The following is a 10,506-nucleotide window of genomic DNA, read 5'->3' as shown; positions in this document are numbered from 1 at the left end:
GAGTATCTGGACAAGGATTAAGGGTTGTTTGTGTCCCTGGATGTAGAATTTTATTTATAGTGGACTAAAATTTTTTGAGATTGTATTTTTAGTTAAACTGAGGCATAGGTAATACTGCTTCTTGTGGATGTTAACTTGTCTTTCAGTTACTTTACAGAGTTGTTCATATAGTATTGTAGGTGAGTATGGGATTTCTGTTTTTGCCATTCTGTCTATGCTTTCTTTCTCTTTTACATGACATTTCTGTTAAAATGTGATTGACAAGGGGTACTATTAGCTTTAACTCTTTTTTTTTTCAGGTGAGCTTGGAGGACCGCCTGTCTTTTCAGTCGGGATTCCTCTGCCCTGACCGTTTTGGAGGCCAGCATGGATCAGGCTTCTCACACATCCCTGGAGGTTATGGAAATGTCTGTTTTGGATGTTCAAGGGAACCATGGCTGATGATTATCGAAGGGCCTAGGGGTGTTCCACATATCCTTGCTAGAGGGGAGATTCCCACTACAGTTATAGAGAGTTTCAGGGGTCCAAGCCACTTAAGATCTTTAGGGCTGATGTCCCATTGAAAATGAACCAGAAAATTAAGCATATTTCTCCTGTTGCCAGAGATCCTTAATGTGAATGGCAGGACTTCACACAGAGTCTGTTTAATGTCCTTATGGCTTTGAAGACCCCTCAGGGGTTCTCTGTTCCTGCCCCCGCTGGTCTTCTCTGTTCCTGCTCCCCCTTGGTCTTCTACTCCTCTTAAGAGGCCTAGAGTGCAGGTTTCGTCTGATAAGGATGTGGATTCTGATGAAAAATCCTTGACCTATTCTTCCCAGATTCCCTCTTCTTTGGACTGTGATTCTAATGAAGACAAATCTATTAGTCCTGATTCTCCTTTTGAGGAGATTTCTTTTGTGGTACATTTTCCCGTATGATGGAATTTTTTAAGTGGGACTGTACCCATGTCTCAGATGTCCAGCAAAGGCATTATGAACTCCTTCAGATGGAGTCTTCCAAGCCCTCTGCTACCCTTTTGTTCTCGCTGCCTTATTAGACACCTTTTCTGCAGCTTCTGAGGCTCCTGACTCCCAGCCCCCTGCTCCTAAGAAACCTGATAGGTTTAATAAGGTGCCTGAGGATTACAATTTCCTTTATAAGTGTCCCTCTGCTGACCCTTCTGTTATTTCTGTTGCTTCTGATAGGCCATCTAAGCTTTTACCCTCTACAAAGCTGCTCACCTCTGACAAGGACAGCACAACTATGGAGAAGTTAGGTAAGAAAGCATATACTGCTGCTGCCTTGGACTTTAGGGCTGTGAATTACCAGACACATATGGCCAAATGTATTTTGGCTCTTCTCGGTAAGGCCTGTCAGGTCATTTCAGATCATCCTGACTCTGAGGGGAAGACTTCAGCGCTTTCTTTACTAGGGGCTTCTTCTCAAGCAGCTCACCATTCTATTTAATGCAGTTACGAGGTAGCTGATGCCTCTTCTAGAGCTGTGCTTTTGGTTCTGTGCTGAGGCGGTATTCCTGGCTTAGCCTTCAGCCTTTGCTTGATGATATTAAGGCTAAGCTGATGGAAGCTCCTCTAGATAATAAATATCTCTTTGGTGCTGTTGCTGAGCTTTTTAGGTCCCTTCAGGAAAAGGGTAAGGCTCTGCAAGATTTGAAACATATTTTGTTTTGCCTGTTCCCAAGTTTCAGAGGAATTATTGTACTAAACCTGCCTTTGCCCGCAGACAGTCTTGCCCTCCTCCCAAAGGTAAAAAAAAAGGTGGTAGAAGGGCTCCTCCTGCTAAGTCTACCCAAACCCCTACAGTTGAAAAACCTCCTTTTCCAGACAAGACAGGTTCTGTTTGACTATCCTTGTCCCTCACTCCTCAGTCACGTTCCTATTTGTCTTTGCCTTTCCCTGTCCCTTCCAGTTTGATTAAAGGTCACTCAGGATTATTCGATTCTATCCATCATTCCACAGGGATATTACATTGTTTGGAAATATCTTTCCCCCTTTTTTAGGCATTCCTCAGCCTCCTCAGGAACAGCTGCTCTTTTTTCCAGAGGTTCTTCAGAGCCTATTGTCTCAAGGAACAATTCAAGACATTCTGGCTCCTCAAAAGGGGAAGGGATTTTATTCCAAAATGTTTCTGGTTCCCCAGAAAGAAGGCAGCTGTAGTACCATTTATGGACTCTCTCAGCTCAACACCTTTTTAAAGGTTCCTTCTTTTTGGATGTTATCCGTTCAAACCTTGTTTCCTCCACTTCTTCTTCCTATGGCTTTTCTAGTTTCCCTGGAAACTATTCATCCCCTTTTCAGGAAGTTATTACATTTCTTTGTTTCTTCCTTACATTTTCAGTTCTCTGCTTTGCCCTTTGGCCTCTCTACTGCCCCAAGGGTCTTCACCAATTTCTTACTCCTGTGATTGCTTTTTGCAGGTTGAGGGGAATTCAAAGCTTTCCTTATCTGGATGTCCTGCTCATTCAGGCTTGCTTTCCAGAGACTTTACTTCAGCATCTTTAATTTGCTATTTGTCTCCTGCAAAGCTTAGGGTTTACAGTGAATTATTAAATCATTCCTAACTCCTTCTCTTGATCATGTGTTTCTATGGTGCAGTGTCCAGACTGTTCCAATGTTAGCATCTCTGCCTCCTCCCAAGGCTTTAACTCTGATTAAATTCTTTCATTTCCCTTCTTCCTCTGGACTTCATTATGGCCAGAGAGTTTCTAAGGACTCTGGGATACATAGCTTCCACCATTCCTATGCTTCCTTTGGCCAAGTTTCACATGAGAAAGCTGCAGTGGTTCCTAAAGTCGGTTTGGCTTCAGCATTCTTATCTTTTATATTTTCTGATTCCCCTTCTCCCATGCCTCAAACTGGAAATTCAGTGGTGGATTCATCCATTGTCCCTCAAACCAGGGCTGCCTTTTCAACTTCTAGTACCCACTCAGGAACCCTTTTTATATGCTTCAGACTTGGGGTGGGGGCCTTCCTTCGGTCCTCTGAAAGTGCAGGACCTTTGGTGTCTTCGTCAAAAGAAGGGTTGCATCAGTATCAAAGAGATGAGAGCTCTTCTCCTGGCCTTTCAGGACTTTCATTCTCTTTTCCTACCAGGCCCCTCAAAATCTTCACATACAATACTACAGTGATGTGGTACATCAACAAGCAAGGTGGGTTCCTACCAGGCCCCTCAAAATCTTCACATACAATACTACAGTGATGTGGTACATCAACAAGCAAGGTGGGTTCCTACCAGGCCCCTCAAAATCTTCACATACAATACTACAGTGATGTGGTACATCAACAAGCAAGGTGGGTTCCTACCAGGCCCCTCAAAATCTTCACATACAATACTACAGTGATGTGGTACATCAACAAGCAAGGTGGGTTCCTACCAGGCCCCTCAAAATCTTCACATACAATACTACAGTGATGTGGTACATCAACAAGCAAGGTGGGTTCCTACCAGGCCCCTCAAAATCTTCACATACAATACTACAGTGATGTGGTACATCAACAAGCAAGGTGGGTTCCTACCAGGGCCCTCAAAATCTTTGCATACAATACTACAGTGATGTGGTACATCAACAACAAGGTGGGTTCCTACCAGGCCCCTCAAAATCTTCACATACAATACTACAGTGATGTGGTACATCAACAAGCAAGGTGGGTTCCTACCAGGGCCCTCAAAATCTTCGCATACAATACTACAGTGATGTGGTACATCAACAAACAAGGTGGGTTCCTACCAGGGCCCTCAAAATCTTCACATACAATACTACAGTGATGTGGTACATCAACAAGCAAGGTGGGTTCCTACCAGGGCCCTCAAAATCTTCACATACAATACTACAGTGATGTGGTACATCAACAAGCAAGGTGGGTTCCTACCAGGCCCCTCAAAATCTTCACATACAATACTACAGTGATGTGGTACATCAACAAGCAAGGTGGGACAAGGTCTTATTTCTCGTGCAGACTAGCTGTTCAGGTTTGAGATCTAGCTGTCCAGTGTCAGGCGACTCTTCAGGCTCTTTATATTTCTTCAGATCAGAACATTGTGGCAGATTCTTTGAGCAGGTCCATAACACAACCTCGTGAGTGGATGCTTCACAGAGATGTGTTTCTGGACATTGTTTACTAGTGAGGCACTCCTGAAGTAGATCTTTTTGCTTCCCCTCTGAACAGGCAACTTCCTCTCTCTCTCTTGCACGAGAGTCCCATGTCCTTTGACTTGGAAGGTGGATGCTTTCTGTTTTTCTTGGAAGGGGATGTTTCTTTATTCCTTCCCTCCCCTTCCTGTCATATCATGTGTCCCGTTCAAGATAGAATAGGATGCTGCCAAAATCTTGTTGGTGACTCCGTTTTGGCCAAGGCGGCATTGCTTCCCTCTTCTTCTGCATTTAGCCAAGGACAATCATCACAAGTTACTTTAAAGGTTGGACCTACTCACACAAGACAAGGGGTCTCTCATCCATACCCACTTGTCCAGTTTTCAACTGACACTGTGGGTGATAGGGTTTTGATCCCTTTTAGACACTTTTTTTTTTTAAGGACGTGCTTTGGGTTCTGAAGGAGCCCAGGAACCCACTATCAGAAAGCCTTATTTATCCAAATGGAAAAGATTTTCAGTCTGGTGTCTTGCTTGTAACCTAGATCTACTTTTTGTGGAAGTTCCATTGGTTCTCTCTTATTTATGTGATTTGCTCAATGCTGGGTTGGCATACTTTTCTGTTAAAGCCCACCTGTCAGCTTTTACTGCTTGCCTGCCTTTGACTTCCCCCTTTAGCTTCTAGATTCAAGGTTAAACAATTTCTTAAGGGTGTCCTTCATATTAGGCCTCCCAGGAAGCCTATTCCTCCTTTTTGGGACCTTAATTTTGTCCTAGAGAAACTGACTCAGGCTCCTTTTGAGCCTGCAGCTTCAGCTTCCTTACAGCATTATTCTTGAAAGACTGTTCTTCTTTCGACCCTTACCTCAGCCAGGCAGGTGTCTGATCTGCAGGCCCTTATTGCTGTTTCTTCTTGTTTGTTTTTACAGAAGGATAGGGTGTCTCTTCATACTAACCCTCCTTTTGTTCCCAATGTGGTTAATGAGTTGTCTCTTAATCACTCCATTCATTTGCTCACTTTTTTCTCTTAACCACAGTCTGCTAGTGAGAAGGTTCTTCACACCTTGGATTTGTATAGACAAGTCAGATATTATTTGGATAAAAGTAAAGCCATTCTTAAGTCTGAACAGCTTTTTGTTTCTTTCATCCTAGGTCTCTAGGTGTCTCTATGCAAACCATGTCCTCTTGGATATCTAAAGCCCTTTTCTTTTGTTACTGTTTCATGGGAAAAGCCTTCCTTCTTCTGTTTAAGCTCATTTTACCAGGGCCGTGGCTTCTTCTGGTGCTTTTCATTTTCAAACATTTGGATACTAATTCCATTCTTGAGGTAGCTACTTGGACAAATGTGCATACTTTTACCAAGCACTATAAGTTTGATATTGCTTCTAGGGCTAGAGCCGGATTCACCAGTGCTATCCTGGATGGCTTTCTTGAGGACTCTGCTGGGCCTTCCTCCTCCCAACTTTTTTCCTGAGGTTTTGTACTCTCCCTATTGTAAAGAATACTGCAACAGGGATGTAGAAGGACACAGTACAGTTGTGTAAAATCTTATCATAAAAGTAGATGTCCTTCTCTTCATTGTTGCAGTATTCGCTACATCCCTCTTCCCTCTGTTTCCGTTCTCCTTCTGGGTGTACATGTTCTCCCTTTTCTCCTTGGACTGTCATTCCCTGGGGCTTTTCAGTTACGAAGATGGTACGTCCATACTTCACCTTTATGCCCTGTGCCAGGTGTGGGGAGCATACACGACACGTACGTCTGTTTTACAACCTAAGGCTTTGGTATGCAGGTTGGATGTCTGACTGCCCTTGGCAGGGAATCCCTATTGTAAAGAATACTGCAACAGTGAAAAGAAGGACATCTAATGTTATGGTAAGATTTTACACAACTGTACTTTCTGCAGTGTGGAAGTCTGAAGGGAAATCAGCAAAGGGAGGAAGAGCAAAAGGGAGTTTGGATAAAGAATTGCCATACCACTTGCTTTTCTGTTATTCTCTCAGAATCTAACTTATTGTAGCCATGGTGGAAGAATTTCAGAGTTCTTTATGTGGGGTTTGAGGCATGTTTTGGTCACTGCTACAATGTCAGGAGAGTGTTGGGTAATCCATGAGTGAAATTCAGCAACCTTATTAAGCATATGGTTGGTGAGGAGACAGTGTTATTTGAGATGGTGAAGTTAGTGAGGAGTTGGGCCCAGGGTTAGGGTGTATGTCTGCAGATAAAATTATGTTCTTTGAGAGGTAGGAGAAGTGATTCTTTTGGAGCATTTGAAGTATTTAATATTTATTTCTGTGTGGATAGTGAGGGAGTTTAGTACTTTTATATTTGTGAAAGATGTGAGGGGATAGTTTGAAAAGGCTTAGGGTAATTGTAATGTTTGTTGGTTGGATGTCACTGTATATAGGATAAGTGGGAGGAGGAAATTTGGTAACAGGATTGGTTCGTGGTAGCATGTTAAGGTTTGATAAGAGAAGCAATAGTGATATTACAAGAGAGAGGATAAGCCTGTTGACTAGTTTAGTGATGACAGGTGTTTGAGGGTGACGTGGGGTAGATAAAGATAGATAGGTGGGTATAAGATATTACTGGGAAGTGATTGGAAGGCAGAGTATGGTTAGGCTATTAAGTGGTAGAAAGACAATGAGTTGTATAGGACTTGAATTTGTCTAAGAGAAGGGAGAGAGACTGGAAAATGGGAAAAAAGTGTGAGAAGGAGTGTGTATGTTCGGATATATTGAGAAGTAGGGGAGTAGTATGAATTGTTTGTAGTGTAGATGGGTGCAGTGAGATGAGTGATGAAGAGTGGGAAAGATCAATATAGTGTAGTGTGCAAAATTGTATTGTCTGGTGGCATGTAGAGAAGAACAATAGTTAAGATGTAGAGTTTTTGGATTGGGTGGAAAGAGTAGAAAGAGGTAGGTGTTAGGGAGGAAGGTGAGGCTAGAAATTGGAGGTAGGATGGGAAACAAAGAGAGCCTGAGCAGAGCAAGTGTGAATGAGGCAGGGTAGGACCAAGTCTGGAGAGGGCCCCCCACTACAGAGACCATCTGTCCCAATAACCAGTTGAGAAAAATTCACCAAGTAAGTAATAAGAATAAATGTCTTGTTAAGTTTGTATAACTGGCTTAGAAATTACCACTGTTAAGATAAAGCCAACTTATGGTAGTATGCAGTAACACAGTGGCATAGTGTATGTTATGGGATGAAAGGAGAAATATGCTCTGTATATTTTAAGAAGCGTAATGCAAATATTTCTACCGTCTTTGTTTTAGTGCAGGAATTAGTCATGAAAAAGAGGTTCTGGGTAGTTAGAGCTGTTTTAAAGTTAGCAAGGTTTCATCAGACATGTTCAGCCTGCCTCATTAGTGTAAATGAGATAGTTGTAAAAAGCTTAGTGGCAAAAGATTATTTTGCCCATAGACTAATTAAAGTGAGTCAGCTGCCCAAGCAAACATAAAATCTGGGCTGTCCTTGATTAAGTAGGAATCTTCTGGGCGTAGCAGCAGTGATTTGATATAAAGTTGTGTAGATTTATATGCATACATTTATAGTAGAAGTACACAGTGTAATTGTGTAAGTCAGATGTAGCAAGCAGGGATAAAATCTGGGCTGTCCTGAAGAGCATAACTGCAGCTGTCAAACATTTTTTCAGCAGTCTGTCCCACACTGCATGGCAAGTAAACACCATGTATGACGTAATCAGGCTACAGATTTGAGGTTTAAAAACGTGGTGGAATCCAGTGCAGCAATGTTAAATGTTTTTACACTTCAATTTATGAAAATTATACTTTTAAAATGTTACTGGACAGTATGGAATAGCACCCATTTTTGAGAGTTAAAATTAGTAATATTATGTGGGATGGTTTAAAACTATGAGCATGACTTGTTAGAATTAGCCTTGTGGGCGTTCCATACTGACTGTCATACAGGGAAACAATTGAGGTGGTGGCCCTAAAGAAGTCAGTATGTTTGTCATAATCTTGTTACTGTGCATGAAGCATATTGATCCAGGTGTTCACAACAAAAGTAATTTAGTGCATGTAACGAGCGTGAAGTTAACAGACGTTGTAATAAATGGCCAAACATCTCCTTTCTTGCTATAACATTGTGGTTTCCAGCAAGATCTCGAATTTATATATGAGACTCGTAAGAAGCACTCGCTTTGAAATAATCCAACCTGTTGTGTGTAAGAAAGCAGAAACGTTGCAAACATTATCCGCTTGCTTCAGCGCTTAGTTTTCAAAATAGAGTAACTAAAAACCAGCCCGACTGCTTAACTGTAAATAGCAAAGAATACATGAAGGGAATATTTTAAAACCCGTAAGATATTTTACACGAGGAAAATGTTACATTTGTGTAAATATCTCTAGTATACAGTTTCAATTGAACTTAAATATGTTACCACTAAATCCACGCGGATGGACTACATTATAGGTGTGCAAAATCGTTTAATTTTACTGAGTAGTGTGAACTTTTGTTGCATACCGAGTAGGAAGTCAAACATAAAATGTATTTTGAAACCTGAACTTAAAAAAAGATGGCATGTTGTTATAATACCCTGTTTACTTTTCTTATATTGTGTAAGTTACTTTGTTGCAATGTGGAGTTCTAAAACTCATTTTTGTACGCTGTTGCATTAACGACGAGGTGGCCGAGTGGTTAAGGCGATGGACTGCTAATCCATTGTGCTCTGCATGCGTGGGTTCGAATCCCATCCTCGTCGATATAATTTTGTAGTAAAAAGTAATTAAAGGTGTACTCTGACGATTTCATTGGGTTTAGCCATTTCCTAAATAATCCAGGAATGGTTATGTGGAAAGTGAAAATTATCCATTACTGAACAATTAATTAAAAAATATGACTGGCTGAGGACAGTATTTCATACTTTTGTATCTAGCAGTTGCATATTTTACGGCCTCTGCACTATAAGCTACAAGCCAAAAAAAAAAGTACTTAGAAACAATAAACATATGTTGTCTGAGTTCCTGACGTGGTAGAAAACTGGACGAAGCAGATCACACAATGCCAGTTTATTTTACAGTCAGCTTAATTTAAGTCATTTTATCAATCAGAGGTGCATAATTGTTAACAGACTTCTTTCCTGCGGAATACTGGACGAAGCAGATCACACAATGCCAGTTTATTTTACAGTCAGCTTAATTTAAGTCATTTTATCAGTCAGAGGTGCATAATTGTTAACAGACTTCTTTCCTGCGGACGTCTACTGAAAAGTGTTGTAAAAATGCTTACTAAATAAATATGTTTTACTACGTTAGCATCGACAAGTAGGACGTTCTTATTAGGCTCCTGTTAGCAATTTGCAGTGAAAGCAGTTTGCTTCCCCCTGCTGGTAATTAGGGAAAGGTGCTGCAGTCTAACTGTAATTATCAACTAAAGTCAGGAGATAGTAAGGTTTATTTGCTTCCCTCTGCTGGTAATTTGCAGAAATTATTACATTTTAACAGTACGTCTTAATTGAAGTCGGGGATTAAAATGATTGCTCCAGGTGAGGCTCGAACTCACAACCTCGGCATTGCTCTACAATGTACTGTTATATAAGTACCGCGCGCTAACCGATTGCGCCACTGGAGCTCTGAGTGTTTCTTTTATATTTATTTACTGAAATTCTGAGAATGACTGTAGTGACACGTGCATTTCTTTAACATAGACCTGTATAAATCTGAAAATACGTCTTATGAGAAAGTACTGTGGCATGAAAATTTGGAATAACGAAACGCATTTCTGATCTCTCATTTCAATTAGATTCTCTTGTCAAATGCTTTGAGTTAATATTCATGCCTTTTTCTACAACACTGCAGTTTGTTTCACTAAACAGTCTTTTCTCCCCACCAAATAATGAACAGCAAACCTTTCTACCTGTACACAGAAACCATCAAATGGTTCCACTGGACTTTCTTTACTGTGTCCAGAAGAATCCAGATTTTGGCACAAGATCTTTGACACACAATAGCGATAAGTTAATATTTTCAGATGAGTATGTTTATACATGCCATCCCTGGTATTATTTTATAGATACATACATTATATGAGAAAAAAAGAACAGTTTTGAGCTAAAATTTAAGGTGGGCTGTGAGCATATGGGATTGTTAGTCTTTATGTAGAATGGGGAATTGAAAGAAACATTTTAATGCCATCTCAATACCTAACAAATTAAAGGTCAGGTGGTGAAACTTGATCTTGGGAGAAAATCACTAAATCGCCTCTGACTTTTATTTTCAGATTCAGGGAAACAGAAGTCCACAAGGAGAAATCCCTTCAGAAAATCCTCAGAAACCACAGAAATCTTATGTATAAAAAACATTTACAAATCTCCCTTTTTCAAGGAACAGTGAGGAAGTATGCAGATTATCACAGAAAAACACTGCAAGCAAACAATCAGCTTTAATCTTTTCATCG

At 40.8% G+C, this 10,506-nt stretch overlaps 2 non-coding genes across 2 annotated transcripts; one reads left to right on the top strand and one right to left on the bottom strand.

Moving 5' to 3' along the window:
* The first annotated feature begins 8,730 nt into the window (after positions 1 to 8,730).
* On the top strand, positions 8,731 to 8,812 carry TRNAS-GCU. The gene has a single exon. It is a non-coding gene; the product is annotated as a tRNA-Ser (tRNA).
* A 775-nt stretch (positions 8,813 to 9,587) lies between these two features.
* Positions 9,588 to 9,681, bottom strand: TRNAI-UAU. Its single transcript has 2 exons — positions 9,644 to 9,681; positions 9,588 to 9,623 (listed from the first exon to the last, which is right to left on the bottom strand). It is a non-coding gene; the product is annotated as a tRNA-Ile (tRNA).
* Positions 9,682 to 10,506: the final 825 nt, after the last annotated feature.

This window comes from Protopterus annectens, chromosome 7.part0 (assembly GCF_019279795.1).
Source record: "Protopterus annectens isolate FY-2018-M chromosome 7.part0, PAN1.0, whole genome shotgun sequence".
Lineage (NCBI taxonomy): Eukaryota > Metazoa > Chordata > Ceratodontiformes > Protopteridae > Protopterus > Protopterus annectens.
This window is presented reverse-complemented; position numbering and strand designations above follow the sequence as displayed.